Source organism: Diorhabda carinulata, chromosome 1 (assembly GCF_026250575.1).
Source record: "Diorhabda carinulata isolate Delta chromosome 1, icDioCari1.1, whole genome shotgun sequence".
NCBI lineage: Eukaryota > Metazoa > Arthropoda > Insecta > Coleoptera > Chrysomelidae > Diorhabda > Diorhabda carinulata.
In genome coordinates, this window is record NC_079460.1 from 21,052,375 (window position 1) to 21,078,077 (window position 25,703).

The window sequence follows — 25,703 nt, forward strand, 5'->3', positions numbered from 1 at the left end:
TGTTTATTTAGATATATTGTGAGCTCACGCGGCACCCACTTTGAACAGATCTTCCGCATACCCAAACATTCATTTACGATATTAGCAAGACGTTCCTTTGTTATCTTTAAGGTCTCAGCTATCTCAAACAGCTTCACTTTAAGATTATTCGAAATTATTTTGTGGACTATTTTGACGTTTTCGTCGGTGACAGCCTTTTTGAGAAGTAAACTGCGTGCACTTCTCCTAGGGCAAATTCCAAATAAAGTTTATCAAGCCTTGGTTTTGATGGTATTATTTTTGCCAGAAAGCGATGCTTTATCACATAAATTTCCTATTTATCATTTTTCCATTGATCGAAACAGTGCTGGAAGTCTTATTTTTCAAGACAGACTGGAGCGTTAAATAAATTAAAGATTTTGACTTGTGAATGATGGGTGAAATAATTTTCAAAATATCTTTACATTTAAAAGTTTAATTTATACCCCCTTTTAGTTGCAATGACGGCTGATAACGTCCCTAATTTGATTTTGGTAAAAGCCAACGACAAGCCAGCCCTAAGCAAAATGAAAATTTATAGGGTGTATAGCGAATCGCAAAAAAATGCTCAAAATCGCAGTCTATAAAAAGTTTTTAACTAAAGACGCCTCTGTTAATATAGAGACAGTTGCGGTTCCCTGTTGCTGTCATCATTAGCCTTATTTAGCTCATGAGGGGTAGGTATGCTGAAACTGTCATATATATTTGCATGTAAGACTTGCAATGGGGGTAACTTCTTTTAAATTATGAATCATAGCCTAGGCGTTATTAAAGTCCCTGTCTAAACTTCTTTACGTTTTATATAAAAAATATACGAGGCCTGGCTATTAAATAAACGAGATTAGTTACGAAAAACGGTTTTATTATAAAAATTATACTACATTCGAATGCATCCCTTTAATATACTCCCCTCCCCTCGACACATACCTTTCCATACGTTTTTTCCATTGATCGAAGTAGTGGTGGAAGTCTTTTTTGGTGATGGCCTTTAGGAACTCTGCCGTTTTTTGCTTTACCGCTTCCATAGACTCAAATCGGGTGTTCGAGCACTGGAGTGCGCTTACTGGCCAAATACTGCTTCACAGATAGCGCGTTATGGGCAGGTGTATTGTCCTGGTGCAATATCGGAACGTTTCTTACGAACTCGTTCTCGCAGTGTTGCCAGAACTGACAAATAGTGAGTCTAGTTGACAGCCTGACCCATTTAATCAATTGTCGAGAAAAACGATCAGCATTGCCTTGAATTTTGATTTGTTCTCTAGGCCGGAAACGTGTTTTGGGAAGTGCATAGATACCCAACCAACTAGTCGTCACTAGTCACCCGTCTAGGGCGCCCTCTAGGCGTTCAGTCTCGTTATTTAATAGCCAGACCTCGTATATCTTTGAAGATATCAGGCGATGTAATTAAAAATTTATATATATAATAGAGAAATTCTCTATTGTAATATAATTGTTTACAATTTGTAGACAAGACCTTGTAAATACCTAAAAAACAAACACACAAATATCACGAGAAAACTATAATGAATAACAAAATTACCTTTGAAACTGAACAATGTCAAAGTGTTTATATGTAATATACATTACATATATACAATGTCAAAACAAAACAAATTGAATGATGGGAATAAAGCAAATAATAAAATTAAATATACGACAATCCTAAAATATGTGATAATTTTTATTAAAAATCAATATTGATATTAAACCAGTGTCTAGAATGTAAAATGCCGGAAAAAATGTTATTGATTTCATTTCAATTGGCAAATTATGGTGCAATTTTTTCGCATTGTACAGTATTGAGCCCTTAACTAATTCCGAACGTGAAGTAGGTAGATAAAGATCGTGCTCCGCGTTCCTAAGAAGATAGCTGTGCAATAATTTGTCGAAAATTGGAGAATTGTATTTACGAATTATGCAAACGGATTCAAAGATGAATAAGGAAAAAGTCAATTTTTTAAATCTTACAAAAAAGTCCCAATAGTGAGTTCTACTATTTAGTTTGAGTAAATATCCAGAACAAAGTTTTAGGAACGTTAAGGCACAAAAGATTAGAATTGCACCATAATTTAAGTGTGATTAGGTCCTAGATATGCTCCTACGAAGTCGTGACTCTTGTTGGTGAGGCATGACTTAAGCCTTGCGAGAGATGTTCCGTTGAAACCGCAGTACTGCAATTTTTTAATTAAAATATTATGATTAACACAATTGAAAACCTAAGAAAATTCGCAGAAAGTTGTGGAGTGGAATGATGGTTGTTAAGGGTAGAATAATTCTGGATAACTATAACCAGAGAATATCTGCTGATACTAACAACTAACCCCAACGGGTCACTGTCGCCTTAATAAACACCTGAAGACGCCAGATTTAGCAGATGATGCTGCGTATAGATTTTGTTGTACAAAATTTTGTTAACACTGCTTCATGATCGGGGAGACCTGAATTAAAGACAGTACAGTCGATGGATTCTGGATTATACGATGACGCTACATGGTCTGTGTAACTAGAACTGGTTTTAGTTATTCTGGTTGGTGTGGTAACATGCAAGAAAATCATAATCTGGGGTATTAACATAATCAGAAAGAATTTTAATAAGGAAACTGTCAGATTTCAACATGTCATACATAAAACATCTTTGTTCATCACAAATTACAATAGAACAAGTTCTTACATTTAATAAAATATTAAAAATGACGACGCCCATGATTAAGTGAAGATTGCAGTAAATCTTGTATTTGGATGTTGTGCATAGTCATGACACGAACTTGAATTATTCAGATCTGTAAATCTTTACGGTGTCCTCACGTTTGTATTGTGTCACTTTTGCGAAATAAAATATCTTTTACACCATGATTAACCTATTTACATGAGCCAAAGACACAAAACACTCTTAATTGCGCATACCATAACATTTAATGGTCTGGCACTGACACTCTAATACATACATTCATGAAACTCTTCATTCTAATTAGACCAGTCAAATTAGGTCTGTCACGTTCACTAAGTAAACAACAACCATGTTTCATTTATTTTAAATCAGTCTAGAGAACATACCATATTATCAAATCTGCACCTATTTTAGCTTTACTGTATGTCTCATTTTCTGACGCGATAAAATTGCCGAGTGTAATATGTAATATTTTGAAGATTAAAGTTAATCAACATTGGTATTCTGTGACAATCATTGCCGACTTTAATGACGATAAGGCTGAAACAGATGCTACATACACAAAGAGGAATTTATATAATAGCCCATATTTTACAGGGGTGAGTTTAAAAATTCAAACGTGCTTAAAAAAACAATAATGAAAAAGCCCGAACGTGTTCTTTCTTAATTTCCACTGGTTCCTAGTCATGATATATTATTTCTTATGCCAAGAGATAATGCGTAATCCAATACTTAAAACTTCTGCCCAAATAGAAACATCACGATATTCATACAAATAGTTTATCCGAACGCTACACGCACATCCACGTGGAAAATCACAAAATTCAATATATATTAAAATATTTTGCTAATATAAGGGTGTGGGGACAAACAATCTGTGCAAACTCTTTGTTTTCATTCAATGATCTGCAGTTTAGTCTAAGAAAAAATGGTTACTTCTTGCGCAGTTGCCTTCCAACCTTTATATTCTACGTTTCGTTTTAAATTTCGCCAAAAACGTTCTGGCTTCAGATGAGGGACATTAGAAACATTCTTAGACTTCTCAATAATCAGAATATTCAAACCTGCAAAAGCTTCCACAACGTCCTTTACATAATGAGCAGCTGTCATATCTAGTTAAAACCATGAACTGCGTTAATCTAGATCTATCACATTATTTTTCATATATTTTGGCGGTTACATAATTTCCAGAAGGACAAATGTATGTTGAAGAACGACCACGAGAAGGTATTTGAACAATACCAACACTTGGGGGTTGAACTTTTTGTGTAAGCTCTATTACCACAACAGTTGCAGCACTCTAACGGTTTGGTTTGAAACTCAATTAAAGATTGCCCAAAACAAGTTATATATAGTTCCTTAAACTGTTTATTGTGAATAATTGGATCAAATTAATCAACACGAAAATGCAAGAACTTGCGTCTTCGATTTTCCATTAATTATGTTTCGAGCAGTTGACTTATCTGGCCAAAGCACAATATTACCTTCAAGATGCTTTTTCTTTATTAACTGCATTAATCTAAATCTTACACACTCATTTCCATATATTTCCACAAGGACATTTGACACCCGAGCTGAAGACAGCGTTAAAGAGCGTCGCATTTGGTACATGTAGTTAAACATTTCCTAGCGAACGCTAAGTGGCTCCATCCTCACATCTAACTGCGAACCATTTGTCGCCGATAATATAGATTTCGATAGTAAATGAGGTGTGTAAAATGTATTAAAATAAAGATTTCAACTTTTCATCTCTGAAATAATTTCGAAATTGAAGATTGTAAACAAGATGAGTAAACAACTAATTTCCGTAATAACGTCGAAGCTAGTCAATAGTTACATCCTCTCCTTGCAATTGCGAATCTTGGGGATGTTAATATCGACAAAAAGGTCGATATTACGAGTTGTAATTCTTCAATAATCGTCGAGGTATTAGCCAGGAAAGCAGTTGCTTTCTCCTTTGAAGATCGACAGTTTATATTTTCGAAATATTGAATTTCGAAATTATTTCAGAGGTGAAAAGTAGAAATCTTTATTTTTATATATTTACACACCTCATTTACCTTCGAAATCTATATTGTATCTGTATAGTATTGAGATAATTGTGGGAAAAAATGTACAAAATCCTGAATGCCAATCAATTACATTACGTATTAAGAAAAAGATACGAATTTACATAGCACTGGCGACTAATGACTCTCACCCGTTATAATAGTTGTTGTGGGTGGATATAGTTCTAACATTAGTTTGAAAAACGCCTCTACCTAGACGTGCATGTGTTATATTGTAATTAATGTCCTCGACGATCCGACTATGATACCTGTGAAATAACTTGTTTCGTTTTCAATTATTTATTTGCCGAAGTACGTTACGAAACTAGAATGGATATTCTATTCAGAATGTTTATTTGAAATCGTCAAGTGTTACTATACTTGTTGATATAAAGTTTAAATTATGTAAGTCATCATTTATTTACTGGCAGCTGAGGACATATAACAGATCATATAATCAATTTTTTGTTTAATTATCTAATGAAGCTTTCCCAATATCTCAAAAATAATTCCTCTGTTGCTGAGAAGAAAAATCAAGGGTAGGATTTAAGAATTTGACATTTAGAGGGAAAAAATGATCGCGAATGTACATTTCATTTTACAAACAATAATTTTAAATATATTAGGAGATATGTTGGTCAAATCCGTGATATCTTCATTTTTTCGTCAAAACCACCACTTCTACCACAAATTGAAAAACAATCTAGTTTCGTTGTTTGAAATTTTGAATCCATCTGTTGCTACCAAGGAACTTTGTATGCTCCAATCCTACTGCAAACTGCTCATCCATTTCCTGAAGAATAGAGCCTATACATTCCTCTTTGTTTTTGAACTCGCATTTTTTTAATTTTCTACTTTCTACAGAAAAACCACTTTTTTTTTGAAAACTTATCTTCAAATTTTAAATTTGTAGCCAATGTACTTGAGGGAAGCATAAACTTATTAGCTATGTGAGGTTTTGCTTCTTTGTGTCTGAAAAATTTTACCTTCTACTTTTCATACATAAAATATACAAAAAATGTAGAGGCATATTTCACATTGACTTTCATGGATAATTCAAGAGAATTACAAAGAATTTGTTGAATCCGGGGGTTCGCTATATTGTGGCGACCACGCCATGTGCCCTGGCATTTGAAAATATATTTCTCCGAACAAACTTCCTCAATAAAACGATAATTCGTCCACCTCTGACTGACCGATATCTGCCCCAGGAAATTTCAAGTACCCTAATAGTCCTAATAGCACACAATTGAACTAATCCTCTCCGATATACTGGATACACTTTTTGGGAAAAACCAATACCTTCTACCTGCTAATTTTTTCATACTTACACGAACCCAGGCGAGGCGTTTGGAATCGAGGAGAGCTTCTTAGTTTTTAACCTACATTGAAGTAAATTTGATTTTTATTGAACTTTGTTTATTGTGATACCTATTCACTATCATCGACACTAAAAGTAGGGCTCATAATGCTAATGTTTGTACAAGATGCGGCTATTAAGTAACTGTCCGCTATTTAACCTGTCAGTAGATGTGACTTTCGTTTGTTGTTTTGCCGTGAAATTGATCAACATAAAAAGAAAGCAACGGATTTTTGTGATATTTCTCATGAAACTTGGAAAAAACTGCGATTGAAACTTGTTGTTTTTAAGCGTTTTAAACATGGTAAGAAATATGTCGAGGATTTTTCACTTTCAGCTTGCTCTTCCACATAAAAAACTGAAAAAAATATCGAAAAATCGGTAATTTTATTCAATCTGACTGCCGGCTAAGTGTGCATGCGATAGCAAATCTGTAGGAATCGACAAAGAATGTGTATATCAAATTTCACATGAGAATTTTAAACTTAATAAAACAAAGCGCTAATCTGTACACTGAAATATTCCACTTCGCCAAGAGCCAAAAAAGGAAAGCAATGATGATTCATGAAATCATTCACTTTCACTGGGTTCTTGAAGGAGAAATTGTAGACCAAAATTATGATCCTCACGTTCTTACTGAACTCTGTGAAAGAATAAGAAAAAAACGACACGAATTGTGGGTCGTGGCTTCTTCATCAAGACAATGCGCCAGCTCATTCCGCACTGTCCGTCAAGAGGTTTCTAGTCAAGTGCAACATCTTAGTGTTAAACCACATTATTAGCCGGATCTTGCACCGTATGAATTCTATCTCTTTCTTAAGGTCGAATCTGCATTGAAAGGAACAATTTTTGAGTCTATAGAAGCTGTGGTAAAAAGCTGCGTGCGTCCTGAAGCAACTGACAGAGGAAGACTTCCTGCATTGTTTCAAATAATAGAAGATCCGCATGTAGTACTGCAAATAATTCCTTTTCCACTGAAGGGTCAATCTAACAAAACTCGCAGAGTGTTTTTTTTGTAGTGTATATTACAATCTAACCTTCCTTTCCAAATAGATGTTTTGAGATGTATTAACTGTTCGTGGGGGTACAAGTTTCTTATTTTTCACATCCACATGTAGTTGTTTAGATATGAACGATCATCTCGGGGGCGTACAATTAATTAATAAAATACGATCAGAGAACCTCATGATTCTAGCTGCATAACGTCAAAAAATTGAAAAATTGGTAAATTCTTTTTGAATAACCCTATATATTGATCAAAGTAAATGGAAATTAAGTAGTTTAGATGTGCAAAAATGTGTAAATTCTTCAAATTTAATGATACCCGTATGCTATTGCGATAAATGTGTGGCACAATGTTAATTAACTTGGATGGCTTACTCTACAGAAGAAACAAATTTTATGTTACCGTTTAATTAATTTGACCACCAGGATGCAGATCAACGGGTTCTAACTTATGAGAATGACCGATTTCTCGCATGAATCCGATGGCGAGAGCTTTGCCGTTTAACATTCACATTTCTACTCTTACTAATATGCATTCGGATTTTTTTGCAGTTAAGTTTGTCATATACGTACGGTCTATAAAATCAGTAATGTTTGTCTGTGAAAGGACATCATAAATGCATTTAAATACTTCGATTATTTTTAAATGGTTTAAATAGCATGAGAGTAACGGGACATGCATTAATATATTATACACTGTAAAAAATACAGCATGAAATGCAATTTTAAACCAGATACAAAAAGTATTTCTGAATTTGCATGACTATAAAAAGATGGTGGACAGAACAAATGAAGAATATGGTTAAGTAAAGAAAGGCAACATGAAAGAATCATATCAAAAATAGTAGCGAAAAGAATAAAGAGGCATACAAAACCATTAGAAACAAATTCTAGAAAGAAATTAAAGAAGCAGAAATACCAACATGGAGAAGAATTAGCAGATAAATATAAAGATAGTAACAGAAGTATTTGAAACTAAATCAGAGCAATGGGAGGAAGAAAAAGAAAGGAATTAAGAGGAATAAGAGGCAAAAGATACGATATACAAACACTTATTATATACATGGAAGGAATAGGGTGCATGAGGTAGAAATTTAAACTTTATTTCATTAATTTTGGTCATTGCAATAACGGATGTGTGAGCTGGTGCATTGTCTTGATGAAACAACACTTTCTTCTCAGCTAAATGCGTCCGTTTTTGCTTCGCTTCGCAAAAACGTTGCAATTGATTCGCATAATACTTCTTTGGAGTCGGTTCTTCCTTTCCAGTCTATTGTTCTTTTGTTTCAGGTGTGAAGTGATGGACCCACGTTTCATCGGTGGAAACAGCTTCACGACGCAGTTTTTGTTCCATTGTGAGCAAACGAGGCACCCATCTTATATGCGATGTTCCGCACTTTTTGACATGCCTACTATGTCTGCTGGCTCGCGCATTTTCAATCGACGATTATCCATTACAGCTTTGTGGATTCTCTTCAACATTTCTGTCGTCGTCGTCATCTCATTTGGTCGTCCACTGCGATACTGGTCTTTGTACGTCGTGAGGCTTCGGTTTATACTCGGCTACCCAATATTTTCTTCTTATTGACGGAATAGGGTCACCCAGAATAGAATCTATTTTAGCTTTTATGAGGGCCGTTTTTTTTAATCTCCGATCGCTCGGTGTAGACGCTAAACGGGCAGAAGAAAGCGGGCATGCGCTGTAGGCGATTGCGAAGCTCTCGCACTACACACTCCGCCATTGTTGACACTTAGGTGTCATCCGGCGTTGTGCTACAATCACGTGAATATGTTCGCCATTATTTTCTACAGACTGAAGACCATAGTGTTGCAGAAATCTATTGGAGAATGTGTCATGTGTATGGGGAAAGCTTCATGAGTGATGGTGTTCTGCGTGAATGGTGCCGAAAGTTTAAAGATGGCCGTAATGATGTGCAAGATGAGGATGATGCAAATCTGTCGTTTCCGATGACCTGGTTCAACGAGTTGACAGAATGACCAATTTTTTATTTGTTTTCAAACGTCTTCAAACTTAGAACATATGCTGTATAGATTGTAGTATTTTCCAAGCAACTACCGCTGTCTATAGGTCAGGCCTAGTACTTCTGGAACCATAGTCATTTAAAAAAAAGCGTTTCCGATTTGTAGTTTAATTGAAATTTCACTGAAAGTCATCTTTTCATTATAAATGATTTATAGGCAGTCCATGTGTTGTATTCAAAGAAAAATATAATCAATTCTTGGCTCAGATTGTTAATTTTTTAGAGTGTATTCAATACGAGGTACCAAACGTGATAAGCTCGGTGACATTATCCTGAATTTTTTGTGAATTACCAGTATACCGTTTCTGTAAAGTCGTAAACCAGCAACCGGTAGTTAATTAATAATGCAAACCACTGCTTTGTCGGCATCGAGGCTACCGAGTTGCAAATTAAACTATGTCACCAAAGTATGCAACACTCTGTTTCTTACTTATATCCTAATACGTCAGTGACATTTTCAAAAGATATTTCATGGCAAAATTGCCGGATATCTGCGGATTTATCTTTATTGAGGAATGTTGACAAATACCTCGGGTATGAAAGTTTTATCAACGTTATGAGTGCGAAAGTAATTATTTACTTTAACGCATCTGTTACTTCAAAGAATATCCTGCCATTTATAGTAACATTTTTATGTTTCTAAGCGAAATCCGGTAAGCAAAAAACTACTTATTAGTCGATATTCACAATGGCAACCATTACTTCATACTTTTCTTTATTTGCTTATACTAAATTCAATGGTATAGAACAGCAAAAATGTTTTGGGTTTCTATTTACGAGGATGTATTGATATCTAGTTAGCATAGACCAGTTCCATTGATAAACAAAATATTGCGTTACCATAGCAACGAACAATAACTTATTAGAAGTGTCAGTGTAAAGTTTGACATCAAAAAAGTAAACCAGAGTGACGCAATAAATTAAAACAAAAAAGATGTCCACCGAAATTGTGAAAATCGAAAGCTTGGAGTATTTAAAAGGGTTAAAAGATAAGTAGATTTACGAGATATACTTAATACCCTTGGTGATCAATGTCCTTCGTATGCGACCGTGAAAAATTGGACTGCAAGCTTCAAAGAGAGTAAATTTTCCATTGAAGATGATGGTTGATCGGGAAGGCCAGTTTCTGTGTCCGTCCCCGAAAATATCGATGCAGTTAATGACATGATTTTATCAGACCGTCGAATTGGGCTAGAACGGATCTGATCTGAAGCACTGAATATTTCATACGAACGCGTTCATCATGTAAATCACGTCAATTTAGACGGGAGAAAAATTGCTGCAAAATGGATACCCAAATGTTTGAATGTTGACCAAAAGCGAGCAAGGGTAGAAACATCGCGTTCGATCTGTGCTCGATTTGAAAACAAAGCAACAATCGATAGAATGGCGACACTCTGGTTCTCCAAGACCTAAGAAGTTTCGTGTCCAAAAATCTGCTGGAAAAGTTCTTGCTTCAGTTTTTTGGAATTGCCATGGAGTATTCATGATTGATTTTTTGGAAAAGGGTAGAACAATAACTGGAGATTACTATTCGACATTACTGACCACTATAAGAGAAAAAATTGAAGAGAAAAGACGCGAAAAGCTATCCAAAGATGTTTTATTTTTGCAGGACAACGCCCCTGCACGCAAATCTCATGTTGCCATGCGAAAAATTCATGATTTAGGGTTTGAATTACTAGAATACCCCTCTTATTCACCAGATTTGGCTCCGTCCGTTTATCATCTCTTTCCTCAACTGAAAAAAAAGTTTAAAAGGTCGTAAATTTTTTTTCGACGAGGAGGTAATAAAAGCTGTGGAGGTGTGGTTTGCAGAGTAAGAAAAAACATTGTTTTTAAAGGTCTAGAGACGTTTCAGGTTCGCTGTAATAAATGTATCCAATTAAGAAGAGAATATGTTGAGTAATAAAATATTTTGACATTGAAATTTTGTTTGGTTCTATAGTAGGCTAAGAATTTTTCAATATATCCTCATATTATAGAAGTCGTAATGCAAGATTAGAATTGAAACGTTTCTGTTTTTTTGTGGTTTTCATTAGTAAAAATTCTTACGCCTCAATTTAAACATATCGTAACTTCAATACCAGTTTCTGGCTTTCTTTATTTAATGAGTAGTGCATAAGTTCTGATATCAGAATCTAGCTAATTAATGTCGAATGGTTGATCTTCTGGGATCTAGACTGTCTGGGAAATTAGCAGTAAAATGAACAAGTGTAGTCCGATTTTATCAAACAAGGCTAAATACGAAATTATAGAGGCATAGGACAACTAAGCCTGACAACAAACTCCATAAATTTAATAGTCCTAACAATAGCATCTAATTGGTAAGCAGTACATAGAAAGTCCTTTTTTAGAATATTTTGAAAACAATAAAGCCATATCCAATTGTAAATATAAGTAGCAACTTCGTATAGACAATTTATCTACTTTACAAAAAAATCAAAATTGGCAGGACCATACAAAATTTCTTTCTTAAAAACAATCAACATGATTCGGATACTTTACCTTCATGTTCTGATCACAATATTTAAATGTACATTTCAAATAAATTGAAACTAATTGTTCAAATTTTTCCTATAAATGAATGATATGAAGAAATTTGTTTACACTTTTTTATGGTGATGTGACTAATCCACACGGTTGTCAAAAAAATAATGTACTTAACACGACCGGAAACTGTATTTTCGGACTCATAGACTTCTCGAACTCGCCTGCGACTCGCACTAGAGTCTTGTCTATTTGGCCGAAAAAACAATACTTTCCGGACTTACCTAAATTACTATTTTATGGTGTTTTTCCAGGCCAGTCCTGTAAACCGTTGACTTGTGACTTATTACGCCTTTGGCCGTATAATCGCGATATTATCTAGATATATACATATTGTAAAATAATGGACCGATTCGCGACTGTCACCGTCATTTTACACTTTCACCGGTTCACACGGTACCAAATGCTTCAGGCTTCTCCAACTCAATATCACCGTTTAACCTGTTTATTGTATTCGAAATCACAGTGAATTGAGTGACACTTTCATAAGTAGTTATTGGTAATTTTATGACTGAATTCTATTAGAGAAGATATACAAGGTGTGCAACATTCTCGTTCCTAAAAAATTAGCGTTCATATACTATTCAATATTCTGGCGTAGGCAGGACGATAAAGTAGACAAGTCCTCTCAAACCAAGTACATCTTCCCAGAGACGAAATTATTAGTCAATGATCATTTTTCAAAACTATGTATTTTTGATACCCACTAATATTTAACCTTGTAGTGAGCAATAAAATGGCACGACGAACACTTTAAATTCTTGGCATTCTTCGACATTTTTCAAAAACAAAACACATAATTGATCAAAAGTCGAATTTCCAGTTAATAATATAGTTCGCTGCATCCCATCCAATTATTAGAAGATGATTTATTAGATGAGGATACTTAAAAAAGGGCTGGTACGCCCTTTAACGTTCTTTCTAATAACCAACCGCTACTGATGTCAAATGGTATTCGCTTAAACATAGATTCAAGACTATTGCCTGATGTTTGTTCAAATTTTGATAATTTGGTCAAAATTCTTCCACCATCAAAAATATTTTCAATTTACTAGTATAAAGAAATTGGCCCACGAATAAAATAAATACTAAATATAGAGTATACATACGAAAAATACAATAAATAACGATATTACTTTTTAAAATATGTAAAGGTGTCAAACATAAGGTGACCCAAAACCTATAAGAGTTATCAAAAAAACTTTAATCACAGAAGTTCTTTGTATTTTAAGGAATTTTCAGATTATTGACTTTTGGATTATACAGGGTGTGCCAATTCTTCAATATCGACATCAACTCTGGAATTTTAAATGAAGCACCCTATATTTTGCAACAAAAGGTAACTTTCACGGGACCGATCTATTTGATTTCCGCACGGATTAGGACATATTTAAGGTTATTTAAATTTTTATTGAAAAATCATTGTATTTGGAAAATTCCGCAAAATAAAAATGAGGCTAACGTGGATTTATAAGATATATAAAAGCTCAAAAAAAGATCAATAATAACAGCATGTTGATGGTTCAGAGCTGTGTTTGGCCATGTTTACACTTGAAAAATTAGATTTTTTGCGTCGACATGTGACAATAGCTGAAGCACGGATCCTTCACTTCACTCCGGAATGAAAACAATCATCATCTGAGTGGACTGCAGTTGTTGTACCACATCCGAAGCGTCCAAAGGCACAACAGTCAGCTATGAAGAACATGGTTTTAGTATTTTGGGATATGCTCCGACTATCTCAAAAATTGAGGGACAATAGATTAGTCAAAAGGATCAAGAAGAGGAATGAGGTACAAGAAGAAGAGGGATTCAAAAAATCGTTGGATGCAGTGTTGGAAGATATTAGTAGAACCGAACATTTGTTCAAGTCCGATGAGAATAGAGAAATAAGTTATGGGGCTTTAAGACCTGTTGTACTGTAAATTTATATATCACACATTTTCAGGTACACCCAAATTAGTATTACGAATCGAATGACATCAATAAATCTATTTGAAATTTTAATTTAATCTACGTTCTACTCGTTCTGTGAAAACAATTATACATCTAACAATATATATATAGTTGTACTTCTAACCTTCAACCTTCAAAATATCAACCTCATTATCTCAAGAACAGAGATGGATTTAGACTATAATAAAGAAATTGATTTTTTTATTGTTGGGTATGGTTGTTTAATTTTAGAAGCCATGTACTTTAATTATTATTTTCATATCAAATAATTTAAGATTTTTTAAGAGAAATTAATAGCGGAAATATGGAAATTTCTAATGAATTTTTGGAACTAACGTTAATGGAAAATCATAAGAAAGATGTAAGATTTTTAAAATGAAGAGACGTTGAATGAAAATATCATTACTCAATAAGTCATGTGATTGACACAAATGGAGCTGCCATTGCCTAATCCATATGACGTTTATGAAGTACCAACTCAAAATATTTAGTGTGAAATTTCACATTTCGATTAGTCAGAAAAAAATGATGGCTATTTAAGTGAAGTTACTTTTTTTATTTCCAGAACAATGGATTCAAAACGAGTGTTAATGTATAAAAAATGTACTGTACAAGCTCAGCAATGGCTTCAAAAGTGTTATCCGGACTCTGCTCCATCTAAATAAAGCATTTGTTATTAGATTATTGAATATAAACGTGGTCGTACAGACACCGAAGATGGGCATCGTTCTGGTCATCCAATTGAGTTGGTGACTCCAGAAAACATCAAAAGAGTCCGTAAAGATGTCAGTATGTTTACAATTATGCATGAACATTAACCATGAGAAAACTTTTTTCAAAGTGGTTTCCGCGTTTACTCACAGTCGATTAAAAATAACATATTGATGGTTCAGAGCAGTGTTTGGCCATGTTTACACGTAATAAATCAGATTTTTCGCGTCGATATGTGATAATGGATGAAACATGGATCCATCACTTCACTCCGGAATCAAAACAATCATCATCTGGGTGGAATGAAGCCGGTGAATTATGTCCGAAGCGTCCAAAGGCACAACGATCAGCTGGGAAGGTTATGGATTCAGTATTTTGGGATGCGCATGGAATATTGTTAATCTTCTAGCTCAAAAAGTGAAGGACAATCAATAGCAAATACTGCATTGAGTTGTTGTATCGTTTGAATCTAAAAATCAAGGGAAAACGGCCCACAGTTTCACCAAGTCAATGCACCGATTCAAAAGTCGATGGCAACGATAGTTAAATTGAACGAATTACACTTCGAATTCCTTTCTCAATCACCGTATAGTCTAGATCTGGCCCCCAGAAATTTATAGCTATTCGCTGATCTCAAAAAAATTCTCGCCGGTAAGGAATTCAGTTCAAATGAATAAGCAATTGCTGAAACTGAAGCGTTGAAATGATAGTATTGATGAATAAAATCGATTTTTGGCAATGTCATATGACTTATTGAGTGATGTGTTATAGATTAACAGTACATTGAATTACCATCTTTCCTATCAATTTTGTTATGTTGCATTGTCTTTATGTCTTTTGCACTGGCACTGGTTTTTGGGGATTTCCTCCTTCAATCGGTGCAATAATGTTGTATAATAGTTACTGTTAACTTTCTACATTTTCCTTTTTCCAAATTTTCCAAATAGTCCATGAATAACATACTTCAAAAGGTCATATATTTACAATTTTTGCGTTTTTGTTCGTTTCGTACAGCTTATGTCAGATTCAGTCTTCCTAGATAATTCAGGTTTTCAATGGGGAATCCTGGGTACACTCCTAGTGTCATATCAACGCAAAAATTATTTTTTTTATTTTTGCTAAACAGCGTTAATAATAATCAAATTGATGGTTAGGTTAGGTTAGGTTAGGTTAGGTTAATAATAATCAAATTGTTGGTGTTTTCAAAAGGAAACGCGGCGCTTATTTGGGAAAAAGCTCACGTGATAAAGCGTAAACACTTTTTATATCTTTGTGATATGTATCATCTTTCTTAATTCTACTTCGCGGTCTTTCATCACAATATTCAGGACTTTTATTATGTTTTCTATTATAGGTAACCGCATCTTCTGGGCGTTGAGCATAATCCGTGCTGTATTAATAATATATAATTCCACAAATAAGTCAATGATGGTTGATTTTTCTAGAGAATAGTCACTTTAATACTTTTCAAGTCAAATACCTACGGTACGTCGGTTAAAAATATGTAAATCAACAACTGACTTTTTTCATTATTTAAAAGAAACTCAGGGGTTGTACACTTTGGAAAATTGTAACAAATAAACTATTCGATGTAACGAACTCAAAATTTGAAAACTGTCACTTGAAGGATGGTTTTTAAATAGAATATATAGGATGTCTCGTATTTCCAATATAAACTTTGTATAAAATTGACATTTCGTCCTATTTCGGTGTTATTAGTTATCATATATGCTATTAATTGCTACAAAAGGGGAGAAATAAAGTTAAAATTAGTTTTTTTATTTGTAGTATTAATTCAATATTGTATAGTATTTGAGATATGTACTGATTTAATTATTTTTGGAAAGAAATTTATGAAATACTAACAAAATTTAGTATAATAAGTATCACTAATTTCCTGAAAGTTTGATTCCATTACTGTATAAAATTACTGTAGAAATTATACATGTTATTGTGACACAATCCGACACATTATGTGTACATCCTTGAATACTTTTCTTAATTGATTGACAGACGAAGGCTGCCAGATATTTTTCTGAAATCGTGATTTTTTAGATTTTATCTTACAAATTAAAATAACTCACAATGAATAGGACGAAACAAACAACAATTTGATAAGTCTTAAGATTGGTTCATGCAGCCATAATTAAAAATTAACATTAAACTAACAAATTACTAGTTGAAAGACACTAAATGTAGCTCATGTAGAAAATTTACAGTAACTTTAAGTTAAATGAGCTCTCAAAACTTCAAGATCTATAACTTTAATTTTTTAATTTTGTGAGGTTTTGTTTACAACTTCTCTGTTCTTTGGTCATGACATATTATTGGCGTTATTGCGCCGATTTGCGCCGTGGTGTTTTATTTTTAAAACTGATATAAAAAAATAGGAAAAAAATAATGTTTGGAAGTCAGCAATGTCTTTTAGATGATGGAACATTGATAGAAGGAGTTTTCCACATTTGTATGACAAAAAGGACCCATACAGGGACTTTCTATTGGTTAAATAGTAAAAAATGGAATTAGTTACAATTAGAAAGAGATATGGCGTTTTAAAGCTCTAGGAAAACCAAAATAATTTTGAAAGAAAAACTTCAAAGGAAAGTGCATGCGTTCTTCTTTAGAAAAGAAAATCCGACAGTGTAGATAACGTTCTTTTCACAGCCCTGAATTGGATCGAAGCACAGTGGAAACTTTTAAAAGAAACTCTATTTTAATATAAAGAAACGCTATTGTAGTATGGAGGAGAAATTACCTAAAGAATATGAATAAACGAGAATCCAAAGAAGAAATATATTTCATTTAGATGAAACATGGATCAATGACAAGTCAAAGACAGGTTTTTTCGAGTAATTCATCTTCTGGTTTTAATCCATCAACGGAAAAGGAACGCAGGCTGTTAATACTCGTTCCGATGTTTTTAAAGAATGGATAAATCTTATTATCTCTGTTATCAAAATTGGCTAAATTCAAGGAATATTAATTGCTATCCCGATTTTGTTATGTATTCTTTGTGTTCCCTCCAAATTCAGGAATTATAAATTTGATCAAATTACAGAAAATCGTGGATGGACGGTGGTTAGATCTCCACCATATCATTGCGAACTAAACCTGATTGAACTGATATGGGCACGGATAAAAGAAGTTTCAAAAAAAATTCTTTCAAAATGAGTGAAGTTGAACAATTGTTGCACTTTATTACTTCCACCTGTTTGGAAGTTAATTAGGTAAAAATATAACCGATATATTCATTATATTTATAAAAATTTTATTTCATTTTCGAGGTGTGACTGGAAAAAATATTTGTCTAATAAAAGATGTGATACGCCCATGGATTACGAATGCTTTTTATAGAACCATAGTAAATGAAAACGATAATTCATCTATTCGATATTCTAAAAGGAAATTGGTCTTAAATTTACTTACTTTATTTACTTATTCACTTAATCCTATGTCTGAGGTTTTTTTTCTAGAACTCTTTCAATTTCTTTTTATCTTTTGTTTGTGTTAGTACCTCCTATAAAAAATAGTAATAACAGATAACAAATTACAAATTATTTAATGGGGTATGTAATATTTAGGATAATGTCTATTGAACTTTTTCTCGGTTTCTTTAATTGTTTCTGACAGATGCGAACGTGTTAACACTTGGAAAGTTTCTCTTTCGTCACATCGTCCTCGTATATTATAAATTCAATCAACGTACCTCAAAGATTCTAATAATCCCATTGCTTTATGATCAAAATCGTTACATCATTCTTAATTCTACTATGACACAGTTCCTTATTAAAAAAATTTATCTACAGCGACATGTATCACGATTACTAATGTCACGAATTATTTTAATAAGTTGTCATAATCGAACTATGTAAAAGGAGTATGTACTAGCTTTGTAGTAACCTCAATCACTTAATTTATAATTGGCTATAATGAAAAACATTTTTTTATACATAGTTTGATAGAAGATAAATTATATTCATTTTGCTCGTTGTAATTACTATTATAGTTTTCAGTACTGTCTCTGAGGTATCGATACGTTGATATTGTATACTTTGTTCAATACAATTGCAATTTGTAACCAAATCTGGTTATTAGTTAAATCAAATCTTAATCCAACGGGTCTTTAAATTTTATAGGTCTGTGAAGATGGTATTCAAATTCCAGTCCAAACTATCCCTGAACCTTCTCCAAAAGCTATGTAACATTTCCCTAATCTTCTGTAGACTCATCCTCTTCTATCGCCACCATGCAGGCACAGTCTGCTTTCGTCTGAGAAGAGAACGGATTTCTATTATTCGTCAGTCCAATCAACGTGCTCTTTGGGAAATCTTGAGTGGGTTGGGGTTAATTTGTTGCCAATAGCTGACCATTTTGACTCAAAGTTAGCTGCCTTTAGTCTTCCACGTTTCTCTGAGCTCTTGTTGGACGAACAATGTGCTGAGACAATGAATCTGTCATCCCTCTTGGATGTGCTCCTTTTCTTTCGGAACTAATATGACATATATGAAAGTTATCAGTCTCTTGGTGAAGACGGTAAATTATGGAAAGAGCAGACTGACTCGTATTCAGCGCACTGGCCAGTTCCCGTTGACTCTGGCCTTGTGGTAATAGGGTGACATCTTGAGCAGATTTCTTAGGTTTAAACAGTCCAATCAGAATTAAAGGAAATAAGTAGTTCTTGCATTACTTTTGGAATCTGTGCTTCAAACAGGAATTTTAATATCAATACTTTAACCAACTTACTTCCTATATACCAACGAATTTTTCAACAGAACGTAAAATCAACTGTTTTTATACTGTAATGATCAGATCTACCAAGAGTTGGGCCAAAATAACATAGTAGAGGTCATAGAAAAAATCTCTAGAAGAAGATTACAAGCGCTAAGGACTCATCCCAACAACCAAATGACAGTACTGATAATCTAGACCAGAGAAGACTCCACCTTGACGGATGTATTTTCGAAGGGGTTGGTTTGGATTCCGTGTGTATCCAATTTTTGAGTGCCCTATTAGTAGCAATCGGAACAATCTTTACCAAAGCAAGAGCGAGGAAGTGTACATCGTGTCCACATAAAATATTGTATTGGAAATTTTATTTGTAATAAGCCATATCACAGATAATATGATTTGTTAGGTATTATTGTCATAATGGAATAGGGTACAACTATACATTAAGGTGAAGAGTTGAAAGCAATGTAGTGACACAAACTGAGATATATGGTAATATTTTTTGAAAGAAATTAATAGAATACCCCTACCAATTTACTTCTAACTTTATCGGAATGTGATCGTTAAAATATAATAAGATATTTCCCACGGAATAAAGGACATGAAACTACTTATAAATGATAGCGAGCTACGGACTACTATTTTTTTTGAAATATGACAATCGTGGAGGAGAACGGAGAATAAAAAAATCGTGATTTGCAATAGATAGTCTCAAGGAAGCGACACACCCTACTAAAGACAATAGTTATTCCTATTGCGGTCAGTACTTAATGTGTACAAATATAATATTATAAATATAAAGGAAGGTGATTTTTGTAGAGATTTCTGACAAAAATACTGGAGTGTATTCTTTTGAATAAACTAAAATGAAAAAAAGTCGTAGAAAAGATTCGAACTTGAACAATTTTTGGAATTGACAATACAGGGTGCCGACGACGAGTTAAAACTATCTGTATATGGCAAAATACTTATAGCAAAATCATGAAAATTTCTACGTTTGGGTTTTCAGATACGATCTTTTTAACTAAAATATTTTCAAAGATGACCGACTTCCGGTAGAACCGAAAGTCGACTATAACTTTATTATTTTTAATAGAACACCCTGTGTATTAATACATTTTTGAAATCTACGTAAAACTTTAGTTTTGTCAAAAAACTTTTATCGAAAAATGCATACTTTTTGAGTTATTAATTTTTTTGTGAAAAATTTGACCGTTGCAGATCCTTATAAATTATTTTTTTACGAGGATACTCTTAAAGATATGAAAATAGTTTGTATTCATTTGCTTTTAGAAAGGTCAGTCGTATTTGAATCTATGTTGAAAAATTTTTCATTTTATACAGGATGTCTATAAAAAGTGTTCAAATTCCAAATCGAATTTTTTTAAAAAGAACCACCCGGTTTTTTCTATTTCAATGCATTCAGGGGTGAAAAATAAAGAAAATTCACGTATACTTTCCTATACATAAACCTTACCGTTATCCAGATATTAAATGTTTGTAACAATGTAAAGAGTTTTAGAGATGCAGGTGTGGTCTAAATTTTATTTTCACCCGTTAACTTTTGCTTCAAATGAACCCGTATAGCTTCAAATTGTTGAGGATTCTTTTAACAGTATGCGGTAGAGCCGGAAGTCGGCTATCTTTGAAAATATTTTAGTTAAAAAGATAGTATTCGAAAACCCAAACGTAGAAATATTCATGATTTTACTATAAGTATTTTGCCATATACAGATAGTTTTAACTCGTTTCATTCAGAAAGATATTAGATAATTTTTATTACAAAAAATATATAGGATGAACCATAGATAATATTGAAACACGATCGTTATTTCTATTTCCGTAACAGAACTATTTCAGGATTTTTTTTTTGGCAAAAAATGAAAATTCAAATTATTGTGCTAGTCAGTGATGAGTGCTAGTAGTAAATGTTGTGTTTAGTATAAATATCACCAAATATTCTAGCTTAATTTGACGATGTAGATCTGAAGTGCTGTAAGCAGAAAAAATATAAAAGATTAGCTGACCCGACAGACTTCTCACTGCCTCATTTGATAAATAATAGACCTAAACTTTTGTATAAAATAAACTTGAAACAAATAAAAAGAATCCTTTTTTATTAAAACAAATAAAAAAAATGCTCTGTATTAATGAAGCTTTATTATTATTTTCGATTAATTACACATGATTGTGTTTACTTACCAAACAGAGTTTTCCTGAAATACTCGCTATTTATAACGTTTCAATTTTTTTACTGACAGACACATACAGTTATGATACAGTCTGTTAATCAATTTAAAGTTTTCTCATAAATTTTTTGTTTTATTTAGTGGTGCATAAATAAACAAAGATGACGGTTTTCCGAAGCGCTAGCACGCGAAAAAGGGGAACTCCAAATTGATTCCGCCAACTTCCAATGACTGGCCTTGCGATTTATTTATGGTCATCGCAAAGACCAGACGTACCGGAAATTGCAAACGTTCAAAATCAAATGGTAAATCCGTTGGATTCAAGACATCCTCTCGTTTGTATTTTCCCTTTATGATTGTTGCCTCATGACGTAAGTCATCACCTTTTTCACAGTCGAGGTTGATTAATGTTACGCAGCATTATAACAATTGATCCTTCTTTTAACTGCATATTAGGAGGTGATAATCCAGGCAATTCTAGTGAATTGAAAAGCTCCGTGGGATAGTTGACTACGTCATCTTGGTTCATAACGTAGGTGAAAAAACAGGTTTAAGAATTAATACTGCGAAGATGAAGTTTATGAAATGTAGTAAGAAGAAAGAAAAAATGAAGACGACCGAAGATGCGAGCTTGGAGTAAAGAAGAAATTCAAGTACCTAGAGGTAGTAATAATAGCGTCACTTACGCTGCAGTGACAATGAGTACGACGAAAAAAGAGGCCCAAACTTATACAGAAGAAGAACAACAAAAGCAGTGGAGATAGACAGAAGGAGATAATATAGAGAGATGGCTGTAACATATGGATAGCTGGAGCACCAGCTGGGATAAGAATGATGGGGTGAAATGGATGCAGGATAAGAGAGAAAGGTCGAGGTCGAGATAAGAGGATAAGGTGAAAAATTTGAAACGAATTAGTGTAAGAAATTGGGAAATAAATGACTACAGATAGGCAGAAATAGAAAGGAACGGCAAACTAACTGTAGGTGTGAGAAGATTGGTATTAAAACAAGTTTCGAAAAGCGACCATGTTCCACATAGAGACGTCGACGTCGTGCCGTTACCTACATCTTAAATTCAATATAAAATAAATTATCAGTAGATAATAAAATGCAGAATGCGCTTCAATTGCTTTTATGTCTTAATTCATTAATTCATTATCTGTATTATTATGTTGTGGAAAATTAAACTCACTACAAGTGTACTAACTCTAATATATTCTGAGCTTCTGAATACCTATGTATTCATCGTCTGGAGGAGAATGATTTGTTAAGATTTGCGGTGGTTTTAAATTGTGTTATCTCTTTTGATATTATCAAATTCATATATATATATATATATATATATATATATATATATATATATATATATATATAATGATTATTTTGGTATTACTCACCTGATTTCCGACCATACAGGAGATTTAAATGAGAATGTTACATTATGCCTGAAGATTTTCGTGATGAGCTTGGATTTATACACACAATTTTTAATGATTGTAATAAACTATACAAGGAAGGAGTTATTCATTAAAACACCCAAGGAAATGTAGGATGATCATTTGAGTAACGATTTTGGTCGTAAATGACAATACATCTGATTTCAAATTGAGGCATGCCGTGTAGTACCGTGGATATTATAATCAAATTATTATAATTATGATCATTATATATGACGAGTCATATTACAAAATCATATAAAAGAAAATATTGAGGGATTATTGAAAAGTTGCTTTTTCTTATTATTCACACTGTATATTTATTTTGTAGAACTTATTTCAATTTATAAAAAGACAAAATTTCAAATAATAATAGGATATTAAATTTCAAACATATTTCTCTTAGAATCAGTCTTTCATCAAATGCATGATATTTAGTTTGAAAAAAAAACTGATAAGCACGCTTTTATAGCCAATAAAACTGGGTATAACTAGTTTTATTTCGAAGCACAGTGAGTTTAAAAAAATGCTGGAAAAAGCATCCCACGCTTCTAGAACAGATTCTATACATCAAACCTGTTGAGCCTGGCAAAAATAATAGTACGAATTTAGGAAATTATTGTATGGTCATCGGACACTAATAAGTGTGAAAACTTTTACATTAATCCAAAGTTTTGAAATAAGGGAAAAACAAGTTCAAATGTTCCGTTACAAAAATATTTCACTCATTTCCGGAAATCATAAACATATACACACCTAAACATTTTCCTAAATTTCCTAGTTTTCCAATTTTTGAAACATATTTGCCAATCATTTTTTTACTGTTGAGTAATTTTTTGAAGTCTAATAAAAAAGTCTAATAAAGAATTCAGATCGAAGTCTAACAAATACGGAAAAAGTGCTGCAGCGAAAAAACGTCGTGAAGCAATCCTCCAAAGTATAGTCATCAAAAGTCAGTTATACTTCAAAAGCAGAGGGGTTAATTATAGTAATGGAGTTAAAGCTAGTATGGGACTGCATAGAATGTTTAAACTCAATGGAAACAAACAACAACAAACATAAAGAAGTGAAAAACTAGAAGCAATCAGAAACATGGCATAAGTTCCCAAGTCTGAAAGAATCGAAAACATTACTTTCCTACTCCACCAACAACAACAAGCTAAAGAGAGTTACTGGTATGCTTACTGGACCCTGTCCGGTGAACAATCATCTGAAGAACATCGGAGAAACTTCCAATAGCTCTTGTTGCTTCTGTAAGGAACCAAAAGACACCACCGATCAGTCTGGGGTACACAATAGTTCAATAGTTCAAAATGTTAGCGAGGCAAATTCACAATCTTACGTTCTAGCTGATCTAATCTGATCTAAGAGTCATTACAAGGGCAAGTTGCCTAATGGACCACGAACAAACAAACCCCTGCTCCATTTTTATAAATAAATCAACTATTTCTCATCAAAATAGCGACAAGTCGTTCTAGCAAGCAGTATTTTGTCAAACGGGCCAGCAACTCTCCTACCCAATCGGCGGCGCTGATGACGTAGTATTTATTGGAACGGATCCTGTGAGTTTTTTAGTACTAATCTAATCTTTAGTACGACTTGAAATAAATACCATTATTATTTTGAAATTAATTATTTATTTTTGTTAAAAAAATATATATACAAATTGAAAAGTATTGGTCTCCTGAAACATTTGCATGTAATAAATGAATTCTGAAAAAGAAAATTGAACATAAATCTATTCCATTCGTCATTATGATTGTTTCGTATAGATAAACTGTTGAACTTCAGGAATAAATAGATGGTGCACTGTGTAAGAATGGGCAAGGCATCATCCCACAATAATATCGTAATCCTTTATAAGAAAATAAAACACCTTATCGAGAGATCGTAGTGAATACGCAATGTAAATTCTAGTGTCGTGATGACCTAGATCTATAAGATGTTGTTTGGTTTAAAACTTTCCCTTTCAAAAATATTTATTCAATTTCGAAATTTATTTAAGGTATTTTCGAAAAAAGGTCCTTATGTATTTAATAACATATTTTCCACAAGTTTGTGATTAAACTTTAGTCACAAGTATTAAAACAGAACTTCGTTAGGGTCTTTTTCTTTTTATAAATATAGAAAACTTAATAGTTTATGACTATACTCAGAGAGCGTGATTATTTTCAATTGGCAAAAAATTTTAACTTGGTCACCTTTTTTCGTACAAAAAAAGAAGAAACACTCGAATTGATCAAAATGAAATAAACCACAATGTTATCAAAATTTAACTATTGGAAATCTACTGCGAATCTAGTGGTTGTTTACCTTTTTCTCCGATATTGATAACGGTTATAAAATGTTGCATCTACCATAAACTTGTAAAACATTATTGCCATCATTCCTATTTTTTTTAGAAAAACTGACGCTAAGGATTTCAAGTCTAGAATATCCAGAAATATCAATTTTTCCACATGCTAGGAGCTATTTTTTTGTTGTGCTGTGTTTTAGTTTTCTTTGGTCCTGTGGAAATTTTGACGTAATTTTGAAATCCTCACAACTGATATCTTTTGGAGGTTAATTCGTCATTATGGGCGAGTTGACTTTAACAACATGATGATGAGAAATACAAGACTACGAATAGTTAATTTTTGACACAATATATTCAAAAACAAACGAACCAATAATCTTTCATAAGATTTTCATTTGCTACTAGGCTCTTAGCCGGATGAGCTCCTGAATTGGTTGCATTTTAGATTTGAAATTAATTATTCACTTGAGCAGATTTTATAAAAAAGGTAACAGTGACGTTATATAACGTTTTTTTGTAAAGTAACATACAAAAATACACAAACAATTATTGAATAATGAAACGGTGGTTGAAATTCTTTTTGTCTATGGTAAAAACCCCAAAGAGTTTGATCTTATCTGTTCCATTTTCACTTGTATTATATAATTTCGTAAGCAGAAGCACATACAAGCTTACTGTGGATTGAGTCGTGAAGAG